This window comes from Lolium rigidum, chromosome 6, assembly GCF_022539505.1.
Source record: "Lolium rigidum isolate FL_2022 chromosome 6, APGP_CSIRO_Lrig_0.1, whole genome shotgun sequence".
Classification (NCBI taxonomy): Eukaryota; Viridiplantae; Streptophyta; class Magnoliopsida; order Poales; family Poaceae; genus Lolium; species Lolium rigidum.
Window position 1 is genome coordinate 319,870,090 of NC_061513.1, and position 21,544 is coordinate 319,891,633.

General features: G+C 42.2%; 2 long non-coding RNA genes across 2 annotated transcripts; both read right to left on the reverse strand.

Annotated features, from left to right (window-relative positions):
• Nucleotides 1-14,423: 14,423 nt before the first annotated feature.
• Nucleotides 14,424-16,313, reverse strand: LOC124659067. The gene is made up of 2 exons (XR_006989436.1): nt 15,617-16,313; nt 14,424-14,759 (listed from the first exon to the last, which is right to left on the reverse strand). It is a non-coding gene; the product is annotated as an uncharacterized LOC124659067 (long non-coding RNA).
• Nucleotides 16,314-17,056: 743 nt separating this feature from the next.
• On the reverse strand, nt 17,057-18,428 carry LOC124659066. The gene is made up of 3 exons (XR_006989435.1): nt 18,331-18,428; nt 17,511-17,632; nt 17,057-17,381 (listed from the first exon to the last, which is right to left on the reverse strand). It is a non-coding gene; the product is annotated as an uncharacterized LOC124659066 (long non-coding RNA).
• Between the last annotated feature and the right edge of the window lie 3,116 nt (nt 18,429-21,544).

Below are 21,544 nucleotides of genomic sequence, written 5' to 3' on the forward strand. Positions count from 1 at the left end.
GGGGCCGGCCACCCAAGAACCACCAAGATGGCCGCACCCCTTAGTGGCCGGCGCCCCCTCTCCCCAAACCCTAGCCGCCCGCTCCTCCACATCCCGCATAGCTTAGCGAAGCTCCGCCGGACTTCTACACCGCCACCGAGCACCACGCCGTCGTGCTGTCGGATTCAAGAGGAGCTACTACTTCCGCTGCCCGCTGGAACGGGGAGGTGGACGTCGTCTTCATCAACAACCGAACGTGTGACCAAGTACGGAGGTGCTGCCCGTTCGTGGCGCCGGAACCGATCGTGATCAAGATCTTCTACGCGCTTTTGCAAGCGGCAAGTGAACGTCTACCGCAGCAACAAGAGCCTCATCTTGTAGGCTTTGGAATCTCTTCAAGGGTGAGACTCGATACCCCCTCGTTGCTACCGTCTTCTAGATTGCATCTTGGCTTGGATTGCGTGTTCGCGGTAGGAAATTTTTTGTTTTCTATGCAACGTTATCCTACATGGACTACTTAAGGGTTTCGATCTAAAAACGCGAAGGGGGAAGTCGAAGTCGCCAGAAACCATCCAGTACGCCGCCACCGTCGTGAAACTCCATCTCGGGACCAGAAACTCCGTTCTGGCACTCCGCCGGGACGGGGAATTGGAGGAGATCATCGCCATCATCACCACCGACGCCTCTCCATCGACCAGCCATGTTTCCCCCATCCATGTGTGAGTAATTCCCCCGCTGTAGGCTGAAGGGGATGGTAGGGATTGGATGAGATTGGTCATGTAATAGCATAAGATTGTTAGGGCATAGTGCCTAGTGTCCGTAATTGGTACTTTTATGATATTGTTGCAACTTGTTATGCTTAATGCTTATCACTAGGGCCCGAGTGCCATGATCTCAGATCTGAACATGTTATCAATTCATGATGATATTCATTGCTTTATGATCTTACCTGCAAGTTGTATACACGTATTGTTGTCCGGAACCCGAGGCCCCAAAGTGACGAAATTGGGACAACCGAAGGGGAAGGCGGTGATATGAGGATCACATGTGTTCACGGAGTGTTAATGCTTTGCTCCGGTGCTCTATTAAAAGGAGTACCTTAATTTCCAGTAGATTCCCTAGAGGCCCGGCTGCCACCGGCTGGTAGGACAAAAGATGTTGTGCAAGTTTCTCATTGCGAGCACCTACGACTAAATATGGAGCACATGCCTATTGATTGATTAGTACTTGGATACCGTTTTATTATTATCTGCAAATGCCCTGCTTTGATTGTTACATGAGTTTCTCTCATCCATGCAACGCCCGTCATCCATCCCTGTGCCTACAGTATTTTAATCCTGATGTTTACTATAATCACTACTGCTGTCTTTGTTACTCTGCTGTCGTTATTTCACTACGCTACTTGCTATAAAGCTGTTACTACTTGATAAACTCTTGCGAGCAAGTCCGTTTCCGAGTGCGGCTGAATTGACAACTCCGTTGTTAAGGCTTACAAGTATTCTTTGTCTCCCCTTGTGTCGAATCAATAAATTGGGTTTTACCTCCCGCGAAGACTGTTGCGATCCCCTATACTTGTGGGTCATCAAGGAGCGCCGCGAGCGAAAGTATGGAAGGAGGAAGACGACGACCTTAAATAGAGGTGCGGTGAATCGACGCACCGTTGGATGAAGAAATTGTGAGATAGATGGTGTACACGTGGACAAGGGGTAAAAATGAAATTTCACTGAGAAGGGAAGGAACAGGCGCTACAGTCCCTGCGCCGGGAAAAGTGGAGGACGTGTGTCCCCCACTTGCACGACGTGTCAATTTGATGAGAAATTTGGGCCCGCAAGGCAGAGAGAGTGCAGTTCTCGTGTTTTCCCGATACAGTGATCGTGGCTATTGTCAGCAATGATGTCACCTTGGCAAAGAGAAAATCTCGGCTATGAAGCTTCCTAAGAATGGCGACAACAGAAGATTATTGATTATTCCGAGAGCCTTTGGTCAAATACAAGTTTTTGATCAAATGCTCGGGGGCTACTTTGAAACAATGAAAAACTCGAGAATGACAAAATAGAAATGGCTAGAGCCTATGATCAAATACAAGAATTTGCTCATAGCCTCGGGGGCTACTCCCATCGGGAGCGCTGGTCGCGCACCCGATAGATATGAAAACTTCGTGAAAGAAGGAAAATATATATAGCAACGTAAGGCGTTGAGCCTACACCCAAGCACAAGTCCTTGGCTGTAGCCTCGGGGGCTACTCCCATCGGGAACGCTGTTCGCGTGCCCGATGAAATTATAAAAAAAAAGAGAAAGAGAGAAGGAAGAAGAAAAAGTGAGCATATTTCGAGTTATGTAAATAACTCTACATATACTCCCATTGGGAGGGCAATATAAGTCATCCGTTGACTCAATAAAATGTGCTATTCCAACAGCCGAAAAAGCACTCGACAATATATTCTCAGAGCGCCAAAGTTGCGAACGATCTCTGAATGCCGCAAAACTTTGCGAAGGTAAGACCCCAGATCCGTTCTGAGTGGCGTGGCGCCGTCTCTGACGTCGGTTTGCTACTTTTTCCGTATCAACAGATACGAAGAAAAATCCTAACGGACGCGTTAGGTACCCGATAAATTATGGCCGGGACTCGACAGAATGGTAAGACCTTAAGCGGCACCTGTCGAAGTTTACACCAGTATCCCGAGATCATGTCCAGGGACGTGATCTTGAAGTAGGTTTTTGCGGATTGCCACTAGAGCAGTTAGCTAGTACCTGATCCGTCAGATGAACTAGCCCAAACTACCATTATCCATGTACAATATATAATTGGGATTTCTATTTTCGTGCCCTCGGGTCGTTAGTTGTACTCAGTTTTCCCCAGCCCCTTAGTTTTTCCTCAGTTTTCCCCAAGCCTATGTCTGAAACCCGCAGAAGGAGCTCAGACGGAAGGAATCCGTTTATTTGGACGTTCTGTGCTGACGTGTTGCACCGCGTCGTCTGTGGGGCCGCGTCGTGTGGGGCCGCGTCGCGTGGGGCTGGTAGAAAGGGACCGCGTGGGACAGGACGAGAAGCGTTTGGTTGCACGTGAGCGAGGAGCTGGGTTTTGTCTCTCTCGGCCCAAATTGGCATTTTTAAGAGCACCTTTTCCCCTCTTTCTCTCTCTGTCTTTTTCACCAAATTAGTATCAAATCTAGAGAAGCTTCTATTTCTGTCTTTCTTCAATATGGCAGCAAATCTAGTAGCAAATCTCTGGGGTTATTTATGCCTTTTGGCCCTCTTTTTTTGCCCAATATGGCAACAAATCTAGAAGCTAGTATATGATAAATTCACAACAGCATAATCAGAAAACTAAGTATAATACATAAACTACATACAGCAGCCAAAAGCAGCCAATAACGTGGTTAATGTTCACGACAAACTAAGCTGAAAAATATACAAGACGCACGCAATGTATGGACAACAAGAAGATTAGGATGAATGAATTTGTTCTTCATTCCTCCTCATATATTTCTTCGTCGCTCCATTCGTGCATTACCCCAAGGAAATATTCATTGAACTCCTTCCGTCTGCAGTGTGCGGCCAATACATCCTCCAAACGGTATGGCTTGTGTTCATTTCTCATACCGTAGCTTCCTATTATATCCACACGTTCTGGCCACTCATCCCAGGCCTTTGTATCATGAGAGTACTCTCTGATATAACCTAAATCCGTGTAGTAGATGCTGCCAGGTCGAAGTGTCGGGTACACTCTGGTGTCGACGGAGATACACCGGATATAATTCACGAAGAAGGCATTACTGCCAATGTTACTGACCGGATGGAGAGAGCGGCTCTGAGTGTCCACACGGTACACCAATGATTTGCCCACCAAAGCCTCGCTGACCAACAACACAAGCAGCAGATCACCATCCGACTTCACAAGGTAGAACTTCTGATGTCCAAGTTCTGGAAATGAAATTAGTGTCTCCATCTTGACAGTGCTCGCGTGCTGCTGCAACTGTACATTGGTGCACACTATTCTTCCGTTCTCAAAATTGTCCGCAGCTACTGCATACAGTTCACCATTGAACGGGGTAATGCAACGCAGACAATGGTTCTTGATCGAAAATCTTCCTTCTCCCCAATCTTCATTTATATCCTTAGTTGGAGTGCTCTCATCGACTCAACCAATTTCCGGCGGGTAATGTGCGGCAACGAAGACCATAGTCGGGGATTAGATAACAGCGACTGATTTCAGAAAAACAGATGGCATCTGCGCCTCAAACATAGTGTTCGATTTCTTTGTGAGTGGGTTCAGCAGCCGTATCTTGTGCGGCGGGTTCTTCTGGGCAAGCACGATGACACCACGGCAAAAGCCGACGAAGTAGTATCTAAAATATATTGATGAAGATAACATTCATCACTAAGATGTGTTTAAGATTGAAAATAAAAAGGTAGATATGGAGGAATTTGAACCTTGTATGAACTTCCGATAGATCTATGGTGACGTAGCGTGATGTGCCGAGTTGGAGGAAGGTGAACTCAGCGACGCGTGGAAGGGCGTGGTGTAGCATGATCCATTCGTTCAGGTGCACGTCGGGCTCAGGAACACCTGAGCGCCAATTTCTACAGACTTGCCTCATAGCAGAGTAGGTGTCGGCGTACTCCTTGTTCGCCAGTAAGCATTGGCCGATCTTGTGAAGTGGTCCATCAGCCGAGAGAGAGGCCCAGTTCACGGAGGCGCCGCGCTTGGATGCGCCACCCTCGGAGGCGACGCGCTCGGCGGCAACGCGCTCGGCGGCGACGGGCTCGGCGGTGACGGGCTCGGAGGCGACGGGCTCGGAGGCGACGGGCGCGGAGGCGACGGGCTCGGAGGCGACGGCCGCCGGCGCATTCTTCTTCTCCATCGCCGGCAGGGTAGCGTGCGTACGACGGTTGGGGGTTTTTCGATTTGGAGAAGTTGATGGGACGTGAGAGGGGTGGTTTCGTGCGTGAGCGAGAATGAGACGACCGTGTGCCAGAGGGAGGGAGGGAGGGGCTTACGCGTCCTAAATGCGACCCGCGTCCTACGCGTCCACTATTTGCACGTCTGCACCGCGACACGCGTCAACAATGGCACGTCTTCCACTTCTGCACCGCAACACGCGTCCTCGGGTCTAACCCTGGAAATTTAGATATACTCAGGTATACCCCCGAGTCATATACTAGCATTTTTTTGTGTGCTCAGTTTTCTCCTTGAGTGCTAATACTGGCTAGTGTAATATACTCAGTTTTACCCTCAAGTGGCTGGTCAACAGAGAGTCAACAAATGGGATTAACTAGTTAAATGAGTAATTTAATGTGCAAAAAATTCCGAAAAAGAGTGGCACTTACTCATGGAGTCTTTACCACAAATTGTCACTTCTCAAATCATAGATAAATCATAGATAAATCAAGTTTCACCACAAATTGCCACTTCTCAAATCACCTAGTAGCTATGAAGGTGCATGGTTTTCCATAATAAGCCCTACCCAAAACAGCTTTCCCCAAAACATACTTTGTCCGAATGAGGCCATAATTTTCACACTCATGTAGATTTGTATTGCAAATAGTTTGAGGTAGGCCAAGATGGGTTTCATTGTACAAAACACGCATTTTCCATTTTTTAAATCTCATATTTGAATCCCTTAGTCTGTTTACTACTCACTTGCCCTTGGTTTCTTGATACTACTCAGTTTTGCCCTCTCCCTTCACAAACTCTCACAGACGCCCAACATTGCCCTGATTGGTCTAGCCCATGTCACGCGGATCGTGCCCCGACCGTTGACCGTATGATCTAACGGGCAGGATAACCCCTATCTCTCTCTCTGGTCGGGGCCACCACCCTCTCTCTCTCTGTCGTCGGTTAGCTTCACGCAAAGTTTGGTTTTCTGCATTATTTTTCACGAGCTAAATTATAAACTCTTTTTAGGCATTACTTTTCACGCAAAAAATGATAAACCATCACCGATTTGTTGTAGCCATTACTTTTCACGCAAAAAAATGATACACCATCACCCATTTCTTATAGGGATTGTACCCATTACTTTTCACGCAAAAAACAATAAATCATCACCGATTTTGTTGTAGCCATTACTTTTCACGCAAAAAATGATACACCATCACCCATTTCTTGTAGCCATTACTTTTCACGCAAAAAACGATAAACCATCACCGATTTGTTGTAGCCATTACTTTTCACGAACAAAAATGATACACCATCACCCATTTCTTGTACCCATTACTTTTCACGCAAAAAACGATAAATCATCACCGATTTTGTTGTAGCCATTACTTTTCACGCAAAAAATGATACACCATCACCCATTTGTTGTAGCCATTATTTTTCACGCAAAAAACGATAAACCATCACCGATTTTGTTGTAGCCATTACTTTGCACGCAAAAAATGATACACCATCACCCATTTCTTGTAGCCATTACTTTTCACGCAAAAAATGATAAACCATCAATGATTTATTGTAGCCATTACGGTAAATGATAAACTATCATGAATTACCATTTCTTTTAGGCATTACTTTTCACGGTAAAATGATAAACTATATCACGAAGTTCCATTTCCGTCAAGATAGCCCGCATTACTTTTTTGTTGAGATATATACCCCCACAACGGTCGTCTCCTCCTTAATTTATTGTGTAAACCCCCACCAACGTTCACCTCCTCCTTATTTTATTGTGTAAACCCCTACAACGGTCATCTCTCCCTTATAAACACCCACACGGCCATCCCTTGTGTCAATAGGTTCTGCCTCTCTCTTCTTCGTTCACATACACTTGATCATCCATTGCCATGGCTTCCACGTCTCGGACGCGGACCGGAAGGGGAAGGGGAAGGGGAAGGGGAAGGGGAAGGGGAAGGGGAAGTGGATCATCATCATTGCCACCACCACCGTCAACACTGCCATTGATCATAGAGGAGTTCTTCATCGTCGTCTATGAAGACCCTTTGGTCAAGAAGGTACGTACGCGTTCCCACATATATGATGCATGTGATTAATTATGGGCATGTTCTAAAAAACCTTTAATTTCAAACGATCGGCGCTCGATCTCTTTGCAGGAACTCCCAAAAAAGTTTGCGGACTATCTTGACGACCAGGAGCCAGTTAAGGTGTATCTGCGAGCAGCTGACTGCGGTCCTCGTCTCTGGACCGTGGAGGTCCTATTTGACGGACAAGGCCGGATGTACCTCGACAAGGGCTGGGAGAAATTCGCCATCGCGCACGGTGTGGATTTCGGCTGCTAAGTACACTTCAAATATGAAGGCGATGATGTGCTCACAGTGAAGGTGTTCGACGGAACAATGTGCAGGAGGTACTACTACTCAGACAACGAAGATACTGACGATGAAAGCGACGACAACGTGAAGCCATGCATCCATCCCCTTTAGATAAGAGGATTATGACCAAGAATATATATGTAGCTTCATATGCATCGATTTAGAGATCTAGCTATTTTCTATATACTAGTACAAATGCCCGTGCGTTGCCACGGGTACGGTGCATAAATGTATCATCTGACATTTTATTTCACAAATATAATCAGTTTTCACCTCACACCTTTTTACCTCAACCTTGTAACGACATGTCATATTCCTTCTCTATCCAAAATCAAATTTTAATAATGCTTTATTGCATGCTGGGGATAATTTCAACAGATGAATCAAAATGTGTAGTTCATTTTCTGTTCTATACTCGCTCTTAATTCAATTGTTTGTCAGTTGTTAATTGATATATCATCTTTATTAAAGAAAAAATCAATAATTCAGAAATTGTTACATGGACCAACAAATTGTGCAAAAAAAAAATCATCAATTCATAATTATAAATATGATAGACGCATTTATGAGGAGAAACGATACACGTTTGTAGTTCCTTAGAACTTGCTTAGCCTCGTAGAAGCGCCCGATGCTATTAGGTGGACTTAAAATCTCACTCATTAAACAAAAAAGAGAAGAACCATGCTACAGTACGACCGTCGTAATGTAGTCCTGTCGCGTGAATGCATCCAGGCGACAACATCTTTCTCGTACTCCACCTGTCTCTTTTGCAGCCTAGTGCCTCGCATTTTACTCCTCCACCGAAGGCACTTCACCGCCCATTATCTTTCTTGAGTTCTCCAACACTTAGCATAGAAAAATCCACTTGTGTCGATTGATCTTTGTACCCCCATTGTCACCTCCGGCGATGTCAAGTCCGAATTCCACTACTTGCATGTGCGTTGCTACGGGACATCAAATTCTAGCGATTAAGGTATACAATTATTTGTGCAACTGTATTGTAATATAAACATATAGGATCCGCATGCACATCAAACGGGATTAGCAACTTTCTCCCTCTCTCTGAAACTTTTGGTAGCATTTATATTCTAATTTTTTCTTAGGCATGCAATTTGATTTTTTAAATAATGTGATGATCACAAAAGAATTTTTAGTTTTGCTATTAGATGTGTGACTTCAAGTTGAATTTAAGTTTACATAATGTAGCTTAGTGATTAAGGTATACAATTATTTGTGTGACTGTATAATACACTATATAAAAGCTGATCCGATCAACGCATCTTATGTTAGTTTAGACACTGTAGATTGCTAATTTATCTCCAACCGTCAAGTGACGCGTGCCCTTCACCTTGAAGTCTCCCCGTAATTTCTGTCTATATATTTTTTTTCCTTGCTGATTTAATAATGGGGTTTACCGGTTGATAGAGCAATTCTCGCGTGAGAGATCGGTTCCAGATGCTCTTCATCCGGTTTGCCTCCCCGTACTTCAATAGGAACCGATTGGCCCCAAAATCCTCACATGTGACACGTTCGCACCGCTCTTTGAGTTTCTGGAAAAATCTCAAGCTCTCCCACATCTTCCATGAACTCAATCCCTTTCCTATGGTCAAACTGACCGAGGTAGACAGGTGTTACGCCGGCCTCCTCTCTCTCTCTCACTAGCGCTATCCCCAGAACTCCGCCTCTCTCTCCCTGGTCGCGGTGGAGGCGGGTGCGCTCGAGGTTGTCGCCCCTGCATCGCGCTCGGACGCCCCATGGCCGTTGCGGTCGATCTGGGTCTCGGCCTTGAGGCTGCCGACGCGTTCTTCGTGTCGGATCTCAGCCTGCTCTGCATTATTCTGCATACTCACGGGATCGGGAGCGTCTGAGTTGGCTCGCCAGGGAGTTGTCGCCCGCCCCGCGCCCGGTGGCAGCAACACCCAATGGAGATCTTGCCCGCGGCCCATCCCGCGCCTAGCGGCTGAAGCACCTGACAGAGTTCTCGCCCGTCCAATGCCCAGTGGTCAGGGTAGAAGCACCTAGCGGGACTCTCGCTCCGTGCCTCCGTCCCGCCCCCGGCGACAGCAGGAGGCGGAGGACCCGCAGCTCTGCCCCGTCCCGAACGGGGTCGCTTCATACTTCAAGTCCGGACCAAAGATTGAGGTCCTCTACCGCTGTCTTGGAGCTTCAGGTGCCGGAGATTTGCGGATGACGGCGGGTGGCCCAGGGAATCCGAGCTTACGATTTTGGTCTTATGATTCGGCGTGTCAATGCGGGGATTGAAACCTATATGTGTGTGTTGAACTGGAATGAGGAACAAACATCGTTCGCTGCCGACTCACAATTGGTGAGTTCCTCTCACTCCTTGGATTCATTTGTTTATGGTATGCACATCTAGGTTAAGATATGTGACCTTAGTTTCACCTATAAGTCTGAATCTATGACCAATTTCAACTTAATAACTCGGAATCCATTATTTGCGGGTTATGTACTGTAAGTACATAATCAGACACGTCCCTTCTGGAAGTATGTATATCTGATCTCTTGATTGAATTTCTTCACTGTTATTCCTTACATCAAACTGCAGCAATGCTGGGGGCTTTCAAAATATCCAGCTGATCGATCACTTTGTGATTATACAATTCGGAGGCAAATACTGATTATGCGATACATGGGAGCTCCTAATTTGATCTTCTGCAGACATAGTACGCCGTGATTTCCTTTTGTATCTATGATCTCATCCTGTGGCGGAAGGGAGATTGGCTTCATTTTTGTTGTGGGTTGTTGTATTTAATTATGGATTTTTATGGGCTGTTGAAAATCATGCTTATGAACAAATAGCTAGAACTATAGTTCCCCTGGGTGTCTTAACAAGTAAATGATTGAGAGCATAATCATATATCAATTCAAATCAAATGTGCTAGATCAATGAATGCATGCTTAACATGTGAGTTATGTATTCTGTTTATGGGTTCCTCTTCTATTCTGAGCAAGCTTGCTATTTCCATGGATCATTTATAAATTTAAAATTGAGACAGATGCTTATTTTCCCAAAAGTTTGGTTGTTGCTGTGTTGTTCTGTCGATTGTTCACTGTGCCATTCGTTGAAATATCCTGTTCTGCTTGGTATCCAATCTCAAAAAAATCATTGTTGGAGGACCCTGAGGTGTACCTCGAGCAACGTACAGCTATGGATGGTATGGTTATATGCTTTCGAGAAGTTACCCACTGATTTGTGCAACACTTTCAGTTTACCTTAGCGTTTACGTGTGATCATTCATGTTTGGAATTTTGGCATCAGGGGTGTTCTAATTTTCTCATGCTAAAAGAAGAGACTCAGCCTTCATGTTTGGAGTTCACCAACTCAATTCTTTTCTGTTTATTTGGAGCGACAAATACATTATCACTTTGTAGATCCAGTTTTGTAACTGTGAGAGAGGTGTGTCTCCATCTGGTTCAGCCTCAGCCGTGGCACCGGAGCCATACTCTGTAGGACGCCGACTATGCTATCACTTAAGGCGGTACTGGTTTCCTTTTCTTCCTTGCATGTTATTGTGTTTGGTGTTGTTGTTGTTCCGCCAGACTTAATGTGAATCTCCATATTAACTGCCGACTTTCTGGATTATGTCACGCCAGTTGCTGTTGATTGCGTTTGCTGGTCGTTCTTTGGTGGGTACTTCTACTGGGTTACCTTCGGTCGGCCCCGTCATTTTTTTAGAGGGCACCTCTTCGGAGCCTCGGCCAGGTTTGTTCCTTATGTAGGTACTTTGTTATTTTGTTTTGTTTCTTCTGATTTGTTTGCCTTCTGCAGGTCTTTGCCGGGGCGTTTTGCGGATGTAACCTCTTCATCTTTTTGCCAATGAATTTGCCTCTTTGGCTTGGTGGTGTCCTTTCGAACACGGTTTTCCAGCCGATGTATATGGACATAGTACTTGGCTCCCTGTCCTATTGTTGCATTCTTCTTGACAGCATTCTACTTGGCATTCTTCTTACGTGGGCATCTCAAGAATATCATCAACAAACGGGTTAGATTTACTTGCAGTTGATGAAAATTGTGCACCTGCTACTGTGCTAGAAATATTTCATATGAGGATGTACTTGGCCATCAGTAGAGGTACACCTGAAGCCTACAACCATACGCATATATATTGGAATGCCAGTACTTTCTGATGCTTGCATCCTGATAACTGATATCAATTTATGTTTCTTTATCTACAGAGCATGTTTTGCATCAAAAGAATCAGGTGTGCTGGGTATTCCTTTTACTGTCTAGACAAGGTTCTTCAGTTGCAACTTCCTTTTAGAACAAATCCACAAATTGCAGGTATCAATTATGTCCGATCAAGAGAAGCTTGGGAGCATATGATCTGTTTTATTTCTTGGTAGTTGGATATGAAAATCTTAATTCTCATTAATGGATCTTGCTGGCCATTGGAAGTCCATGGTTTCCTCTATAGAAGTATCATATTTTTCCTCTAAAACGAAGCCAGTGGTGCGAAAGAGGTCAGACTTTGTTTTATCTGAATTTATGTTCACTTTGTAATCCCGTTTTCCTTTTAAATTGGCATCTGATCGTGTGTCTATGGTTTGATAAAGGTATAATTTTGGCATTTGCAAATGCGCCGCAAGAAGATGGAAAGAAGAAAACCTATGCGAAATATGCCAACAATATTCTAATACGCAGGTTAGGCACTCTGACGTATACCAATGTGATTTATTATGATCTATAAGAATACATGAAACCAATGTGCTCTAAAGTAGAATCAGTGTCACTGTATCTTCCGTAGTGTTGGTACAGCAGAAATGTACAAATGGCACACCTTCTCCTAAATAGTGTGTTGCTTTTGCTCAAGTTCCTTCTCTACATAGGTTTCGTTCGTATATCTTCCTGTTAAGGGCATAACTACTTCCATACATTGAAACTTCCTATGAATATTAGAGAACTGTAGTGAGAATGGTTTGGTTATATTGCATTCTATTTAATTGCGATTGTTGAACTCCCAAAAATATTTAGCCTCCCTGGAAGGTCAGTTAGATATACTTTATTGGGCACATATATACTACAGATGTCTGCATCCATATATACTACAAATATTCCACCCATGTCTGTACACGGACTGCAACTTCAAAATATTTTGATTGTCTAAAGATATACATGAATGCACTAACTAGATAGTACTATGAAATTACATATGAGCTATGGAAGAAACATGTTTGTTTCCGACAAATAATTTCTTATCAGTGCGTATGGATTTAGCCAGCATAACATAATTCTTTCAATTTCCCTTAACACAAATCCTTCTTTGGAGACAGCATGTTTAGAAATGGCTTGAAACTCTTTGACTGTCTATTTGATTCTAGCAGAAGCATGAAGAGCTACTAGCATTGTTGGGGTATCCTATAATTGTTTTGTTGTTACTACTCCTTACACAACTTCTCATAGGGCTGCTGTTCACTGATTGTAAGGTCTGAACTTTGCTGCACAGAATCTAAGAGAACATCGGCAACCTGACCTTCATAATGTGATACAATTACCCTGTACAACTATGTGCACAAAAATATGCTATGTTCCAGGTCGAGCTTAACTTTTGGATTTTCAGGTCGAGATTGCATGTATAGTTGTCTTATACTTTTTTACATACAAATACTTTTGCCCTCTTCTGTTCTGTATGTAGTTGCATGTGTGCTTCTCAGTAAATTTTCAAATATGTCTAATGCCTCTAATGATTTCTAAGGCCAAGCATAATATTTTATAACAGTTTCTAGCATCTGCAAAATGCGGCCAAGCTTGATTGTTCAGTGGCTTTCCAAATAACCCCTTTCTCGGTTGCCTCTCTTTGAGTGAACTGAACTGTCTTGACCTTTTTGTGTTGTGCTGAATGTTCAGTTACCCATGGCTGCAGCTTTTATTTGTTTTTTGAAGTGTAAGGAATTTCTTTGCTCTTTTGTTCTCTGGCCCAGCCAAGAACAACACGACCCCGGACAAGTCTTCGCTGCCGAACCCATCCCTGCCACTCCCATGCCAACAACGGAGACAATCATCATCCTCTCATCCGATGATGAAGATGACAATGCGGCGTACTAAGGATCTTCAGGTCGTCTGCGTCCACAAGAGAACAGCTAATTTTGGGCACCAGCAGATGTACACGTGCAATGATGCACTTTTGTTTGACTGTAAAGTCTGTATTTTACAGTTATAGTTTTGATGGCGTCATGACCAAGAACCTGGATCTATGTAAAGTACCCATCGCGAAAAAACCTACTATCTAATGATCTCTTCTTGCACCAGTGCCTGTTTATATTTTGCACCATTGTCTATTCATATTACGGATAATATCTCTTTTTCTGCCACTATCCATTCATGTTACTAACAGCGGCCCTCACCTGATGAAATAGCAATATTCCATTCTGTTCTCACCCTCTCTTTGTTTCACTAACTAAATACGCCAAAGACTGCCCACCAAGAGCACAAGATGATTTGAAATGTCCACTCTTTTTAGGGCAATTGTACAATCATTCAGCTTGACCATAATCTTGAAAAAAGATAGCACCACGGGCGCGGCAGCTTGACCATAATCTTGAAAAAAGATAGCACCACGGGCGCGGCGTGTCGCCGCGCCTATGCTTTCTAGTTGTAATATAAACATATAGGATCCGCATGCACATCAAACGGGATTAGTAACTTTCTCCCTCTCTCTGTAACTGGTAGCATTAATATTCTAATTTTTCTTAGGGATGCAATTTGATTTTTTAAATAATGTGATGATCACAAAAGAATTTTTAGTTTTTCTATTAGATGTGTGACTTCAAGTTGAATTTAAGTTTACATAATGTAGCTTTAGCTAAGTACCCATGCGTTGTTGTGAAAAGAAAAGGTCTCAAGACATAGCTGTCATTTCTTTATAGCATCATAATACTTGTTGGTTACATCTCCGACCTGCATTCCTACTCTATATCTCTCTGGTCCAAGCTGCTATAAGTATTGAGAGAAAACACAATATCCGAATTAATTTGCTACTATTTTTCATGTGAATAATGAAAAGGTAAAATTACCATGGACATGTTAAGCCCCGTAAAATGTAAAATAACGATGGCCTATAAACTGGCAACAATAAGACATCGATTACCTACACATTATATACTGAAAAGATATGACGATTTATGACCAGAAAAAATAGAAGGACAAAACTGGCTTGAAACAACATTTCAATTTCTAGCGAGTTGGCATTAATTGTGTCAAATGAATGACGGAACACATGAAGCATAAGCTTGTTTGAACAAAAGCTTAGTAGTGCATCATCTTTTTACTTAGCATCTGCAAGAACAAGCCTTTTAAGTTACATGAGGTGAGGTCTAACCGATTATCTAAATTAGAGTGTGTAGCATGTACATGTAACTACTCAGCCTAGTTCAAGCAGCGAATCAAGTGTGTAGCATGTAGCATAAGACTTTCCTGTCAAGAATCAAGCAGCCAATTCTTAGGCAGTTCTCAGCCAATTAAACAGAAAAGGCCTTGGTGATTATCTTCGCTACATGAGAAGAAAACACAAACAACACAATTCAGTAGTTCAAAAAAACCATTTAACGGACAATACTTTAACTTTAACAAACTCCAGTGACCTTTATTGAGATCATATGGATTCAGAACCAAAAGCAATTTGTGTACGTTCCCGCACCATGTTTCTCTTCCCAAACACCCGAATTACCTTCCAATGATGAACTACTATAACTGCCGGTGTTATTAATTCTGATTAGCTATGCCATGTCTCATGTGTAAGGCTAGAGAACCTAGTGAATTGCAACTAAATTAATTCAAATGGCAAAGCATGATTTAGAGATTTTGGATGTACTACTGAACATCAAATGAAAGATGAAATAGTATAGCACCAGCCATGCCTAGGTTCTCTATAAACTAAATTGTGCAGGGCACAGGTCCACCTTATACATAATCATACAAAGATTTAAGGTTTTCATTTTATTAAGCCACAAACCATTCAGATTAACAGGATAAAGTAAAAAAGAATTTCAGAAAGTACCTATATTCTGCAACAATCTATACTACTAACATAGTAACAGGGGTCAAGAAATCGTGTGCTCCCAAATTATATACCTAGAAATAGTGACAGTCACTAAACTGCAAATTACAGAAGGCTCAAGTTATATGCATCTAATGGATTCACCCACTCAATGAACTGAGTTATGTGCAGTAAAAAAAATTGAGCAGAGCCTAAGCAGCACTCATTTTCCCCTTTATTATGAAAAATAGCACAATTGCAATTCATAGACCTTAATATAACCACAAAGAGAATCAGCTGCCAAAATCCCATGTAAAACTAACATGGGCTTCTCTGAAACAAACTGCAAAAAATAGACTCAATAGTTTTACCTAGCTCCTCGTGATCCCCCTGCGACGATGCACTCATATCCTGAAAGTAAAATAAAAACAATAGACAAGTTACTAAGGAAGCAAACAATATTGTGCAAAATTGGCCTCTAATTATTCTTAGTCAAAGGTTTCTTCTCAAATAATGACTTCTAAAAATAGTGGGTAATTCATGAGCAGATGCACTTAAACTTTCCCCATTTCAGAAATAAAAGAGAACTTGTATATGTGTGCATCATTACTATTTTTGTCTCCTCAAGTTCACCTTTTTATTTACTAACAAGAGCCGTATATGTATACACCATTGTTGTGAGTACGATGTAGTGCAGCTGGTGAAGTAGTATAAAGTAATGATCGTAAGTGTGCACGTGCAACCCACGTCTCAATTCCAAGTAATACAAATTCCAATAACAAATATTTATAAACTACAAAATCGCTCTTTTATAAGTAGTTTAGATACAAGGGTGGACACTCTTTTTTGATATTTCATATTATTTTGGTATGATGTAACCGAGCCTCAATTACCTAATCAATTTCCATATATGTATATTCCTCTATGAAATTAATTTTCTTGCTAAAATAAGTTATGAATAATTAGATTATTAAATTACCGCTGAATAGTACTGATTGCACAAAGCATACACGACATACTGAAGTCACCACTCATTTACTGAAAGTCCGCAAAGGCTTCTTTGAGAACTTCATTGCCAATAGATCACGCTGCGACGAAACGATCTCGGAGGTATAACATGTACGAACGTAAATATTTTCCTATTCTGAAAATTTCTTCAGCCTACAACTGCTTCGAAAACCATGCATGGTCATATTGGGTCCTATTCATATTGAGCGTGCATGGTAGCTTCTATAAAGAGAATATGCAAACATCAGGACTCGCATGCTTCAAGGAGGTACGGTGGCCTTTAATGCAAGCCAAGTAGTGACAGAACAAGGTGTCAATGCTCAATGAAAGAATTTTATCGTAAGGTAAAACTTTATCAAGTTCATTTTCAGAAGCTCATCATGGGACAAAATGTAAAATAAAAATCGAGATGTGTACATATCAGGTATGTCATTTGTGCACAATATAATATTTCTTTAGCTGTATATACTCTTTCAAAAAAAAGATCACATTGAAAGCCAAAATCTTTTTATAACCTTCTTCCCAAGTGACAAATTCCACCTGGAATAACAATTGCAGAAATTGTAGTGCCATGTTCATTACGAACTATGCCATAATTGTTTGGCTGAATATGTAGGCCATTTTCAAAATATTTTGGTTGGAAACTTGCAGCTGCTGGAGGGAGATAAAACATGCTAGGAGAGTAGGCTTACAAAGGTGGGGTGTGTGGTGTAAACTTTTCAGGCTGTTCGTAACAATAAAAATATGATGCGCTGTCCGGCCCCTCCCCAGACCCCGCTCAAAGCGGGAGCTTCATGCACCGGGCAGCCCTTTGGTGCACTCTTGAAAATAATTGACACAACCATTATATCATTCCAATTATACCATAATTCAATAGTATGAACTATAGTATCTGACGTGTGAAAATAGCTCGGCGCTGCACTCATCTAGCCTATGCATTACTGCCAAAATTCACCTAACCTAACATTTACTAAGAAAAACAAAATCCTAATGTCTTGCTTACAAAATCTTACCTCACTAAATAATACTTAAATCATCTGCCGCTGTTGTGCTGCTCCCAATGCACAGCTAGTATTCAGATACAGGTATAGTTGGGGAGTGTGGAGCAACAGTACGCAATTCAGATAGCTGGAAACCAAATTGATTCATATTCTATCAGGTAACTAATATTATATCATAGAAAAAACCGCAAAAGAAAGTGGTCCATATTTGAAATTGCATCAACGAACAATGCATAGAAGGGAAGAGTAGAGACACCTGAGCTTAGCAAGGAGGCAGTTTAAGATAAAAGACTCATGTATCAATGAACCCACATAGCTGCTACCAATGCTTGTAGGAGAGGACAGAGTCCGGCCGTATGGATCAGATTAGAAGAAATTCTAAAACTAAAATTTGAAATTCGAACATACATAAACAACAATCCTCAGTTATGTATCATTATCGAGCAAAATGCTAATAACGGGCTGTGTTCGAGAAAATTAGGCCATACAAGCTACACTGCAGAACATGCATTTTTAGTCTGGTAGTATAACAGATACATCTTCATTTCAGGGTATTGAACAAAATACTAAGATACTAAGGGAGATTGCGTCCAAGAAAATTTAGGTGACACGAAGTTCCAAACTCAGGCTCATCTGTTGTCCATGAAGTTCCTTAAGCGATAAATAAAAATATATTCTAATGCTCAATAAGCATTTCCTATACTATTTTAATAAAATGATGCTCTTTGGCCCTTCTTGTTTTCTATTATAAAAAAATTCATGCATCATCTGATATAGCAATATAGTAGACCATTTTGACTACTGTATCTACTACTACCAACTTACCGACTAACAAAGAGAACCACATTCGACTTGAACTTACTTCGCTATTCTAAACTCTAACAGTGCTACTTAAAACTACAAAGATGGTGCACCAGTGAGAGATGCAACACTTTGAAGTTGAATATCCAAGAACACCTCCACACAGTTCATGACTTTTTGACATGAATACCTTTGTACAACCAGGACATGAAAACCAAACGGCTGAGTTTTGCTCTTTGTAAAATGGTAAGAAGCTTGCACAAAAAAACATTTACCTTGGGGGTGCAGCATATGTTCCCTGGATTCCTTGGATAATATGAAGCAACATCATACTTCTCAGCTATCTCACATACATGTAGACCTAAATAAACAAAACAATTATGGTAAATAACAACTAAGCAAGAAGAAAGTGAATGGCCATGTCAAGGGGAAGATGACTCTTATGGACATGCACTAACTTCAATCATGTTATTTTCTAATGCCCTTTTCGCTATTGATCCATACATAAACCAGCAAAAATGGAAAAGTGAACAATGGAAACTGAGTAAGTGGGCACATATTGGTTTATAGCCTAGTCTGATTGCAACAAATATATCAGATGAGAAACCATAACAGCTCGTTTGGCTCACAGGTATTCATTTCATTTGGTATTCCAAATACGCATACATGTTTGGTTGCCACACAGTTTTGCAAATGATTCTGGAATTTAATATGGAATTGCTACATTATCACATATATGTGAGCATGAGATGAATTGCATCAACTATTTTTTTCATAACTTTATGAGCTCAGAACTATCATTCTCCTACAATACATATGTTGAGTACTGCAACTCCGATAATAAAGAACCCAGCTACTGCCCGGTTCCGTCTCTTCCTCTTCTCATGAAATAACTCTAGTGGTAGATTAGTCATCTACAATGAGTATAGTAGAGAGAACTAACTGAGTGTAAAAATAAACCAATAGATGGATATCCTACACACACGGGAAAATATAAATAAGCAGTGACAAAAAATGCAATGACAAAGAAACTAATCACTTCATTATTGACAATAGATGCATATCCTACACCCGGTCCAAGAATGGGATCACGCAAGCAAGCAGATATAGTGATCTGTGAAATCTCCAGAAATTCTCAGATAGGAACATGATCTCATTATCACAGTATTTTCGAGCTAGCAAAACATATGTGTTATGTGTTTACAGGGAAGCAAATGAGGCAACTACCAGGGACATTAGAGATGTACATCAAATTGCAGACAACCATGTACATTAGACATGTCAGGTTTGTAAGTAAATTCAAAACTAAGTACATGAGATGTCAGGTTTGAAAAAGAACTTCAATGAAATGGCGCCGCAGAAAAGTAATTCAAGTCATCTTGCACGGCAATACTAAGTACCTTCCAGTCTTCACGAATAAGCAGGGTCATGAATTGTAATGAAAGGCTGAAATTTTAGCCTCGTCATTCTTTCACAAATTAAATACTGGTGCCCATATCAAACTACATGACCTTCTAACCAAGCATTTATATTCACAGCCATAGAGAGTAGTGGAATAGAATTGGTGAAATAATGAAAAAGTCAAAAACCACAACAATCCTGAGAAATAAATTAAAATTATTCAAAATTTCTATCAGGAGACCTTACTGGCAGCTCAAAACACTTTCACATAAATAATGAACACCTACATTACAAAATAAATTGTGGCTAAATATCACATGACCTTCTAACCAAGCATTTGATCCGCATAATTTTAACTATCGTATTTTTGAGTCAGAATATTGTCAACTGCAGTTGTAATCTGGGAAGATAAATCCATGTAAAAAAAGCAAGGAGTTCGGTGTACACAGCTAGTTCTTGCTCAACCACAGTACTAATCAACATGCCTATTCAATCAAGGTATTTCGGAAGCGCAAAGATAAATCCAACCCATTATCTTCGGCATAAAGCATATCAAGTGACAGATGCTCGCCTGGAAATCCATTGCCATTGAAAAAATGGGAGGAGCAAAAATTATTCAAAGTGAATTGTGAAAACTTTAAGCTGAAGGTGGTAGAAAATGAGCAAGAGCAGAAATGGAGAGGACAAAGAATGAAAAATGAGCTGATAGGCAAAGACACCTCCAACTACAGTCATACTCAGATTGGAATTTTCTTAAGCTTCCATTCAAGTAGCATATTGTCCATTATACGCAATCTAAAGCCACTTCCCCGAAACAGGAACATGTATCAATTATTCATGAGTTGGAGTTGTTGCCCAGATCCTAGTTCAGGTTCAGTACAAAATGGACCTTTATGGCAGTTTTTTCCTGTAAGAAGCCTGAATTTGTTTAGGTAATTCTCAATGCATCAATGCAAACACATAAATAAGAGTGGAGTGTCCAATTATATCATATAACCTAGGAGAAGTCTATTTTATTTTCACAACATGGCACATTCAACGAAAAATCTATTGCCACTGAATGCACTATGCTGCTGCCAAAATTTCATACCTTGCAATTTGGGGATCCATGAGCTTTCACGGCAGATGCTTGAGATTTGTAGATTGATTCATTTTTAGACATAGCATCCTCCTTCCTGGGGAATCCAACATATGTACAGACTTAGACAACATCAATGCAGGCCTAGAAAAAATTATTTGTTGCAACAACTCCTATAGCGCATCAACAGAAAATTTTGGAGGCAAAGCCGTCATGTTATTCACCTGAAGTTAAGGTCACCAGCTGCTGCGAGCTGGAGATGAAGGGCATCGGTGCCGCAAGTTTCATCCCGTGCGCCATGAGCTCGCCAAGCACCGCCTCCAAGATCAGCAAACGTCGGCCCCTTCTCCCCTTCGCCGCCTTCCTCGCTAGCCGCCACCTCCTGCTTGGGGTCGCCCAGCCGCTGAAATCGGCCGTGATGCGCCGTTGGGGGTTCTCCGTGCTGACCTCGATCTCGAGCTGCTGGCTACCAGTCGTCGTGGCGGCGTCTTGGCGGTGAGGGTGGTGTAGGGCGGGGGCCAGCGAGGGCCAGCGCGCGCCGTTGCCGTCGTTGTGCTTGGAGATTTGGGGGTGGCAGGCTGGGGACAGAGGACGGGGGATGGCAGGGTGGAACCCTAGCCCGGACGCACATCTCCTCGCTCTTGCTTGTTTCGGACGACCAGGGGTGGAGGTCGCCAGGCGGGGCGGACAAGTAGCCAAGATTTTGGGCCAGGCCCATAGGAGCGATGCGCGACGATGGTAGGACGTAGGTAGGTGGGACCACCAAAACTATGAAACGTATTGGGCAGAATAAGGAACCACTTTAGTCTTTTTAAGTAGTAGAGATTATGCATGTAAAAAATAATATCGCATTTCCACTATTATTCGAGCACCACATCCTCCAAACGATGCCGATGCCGATGCCGATATCGGCATGGTCGAAACGGCTATGCTCGCCGCCACTGCTAGGTCAACGTCGGGATGCACAATGTTTAGCATAAGACTCACTTTAGATTAAGCTGCGAAAATAG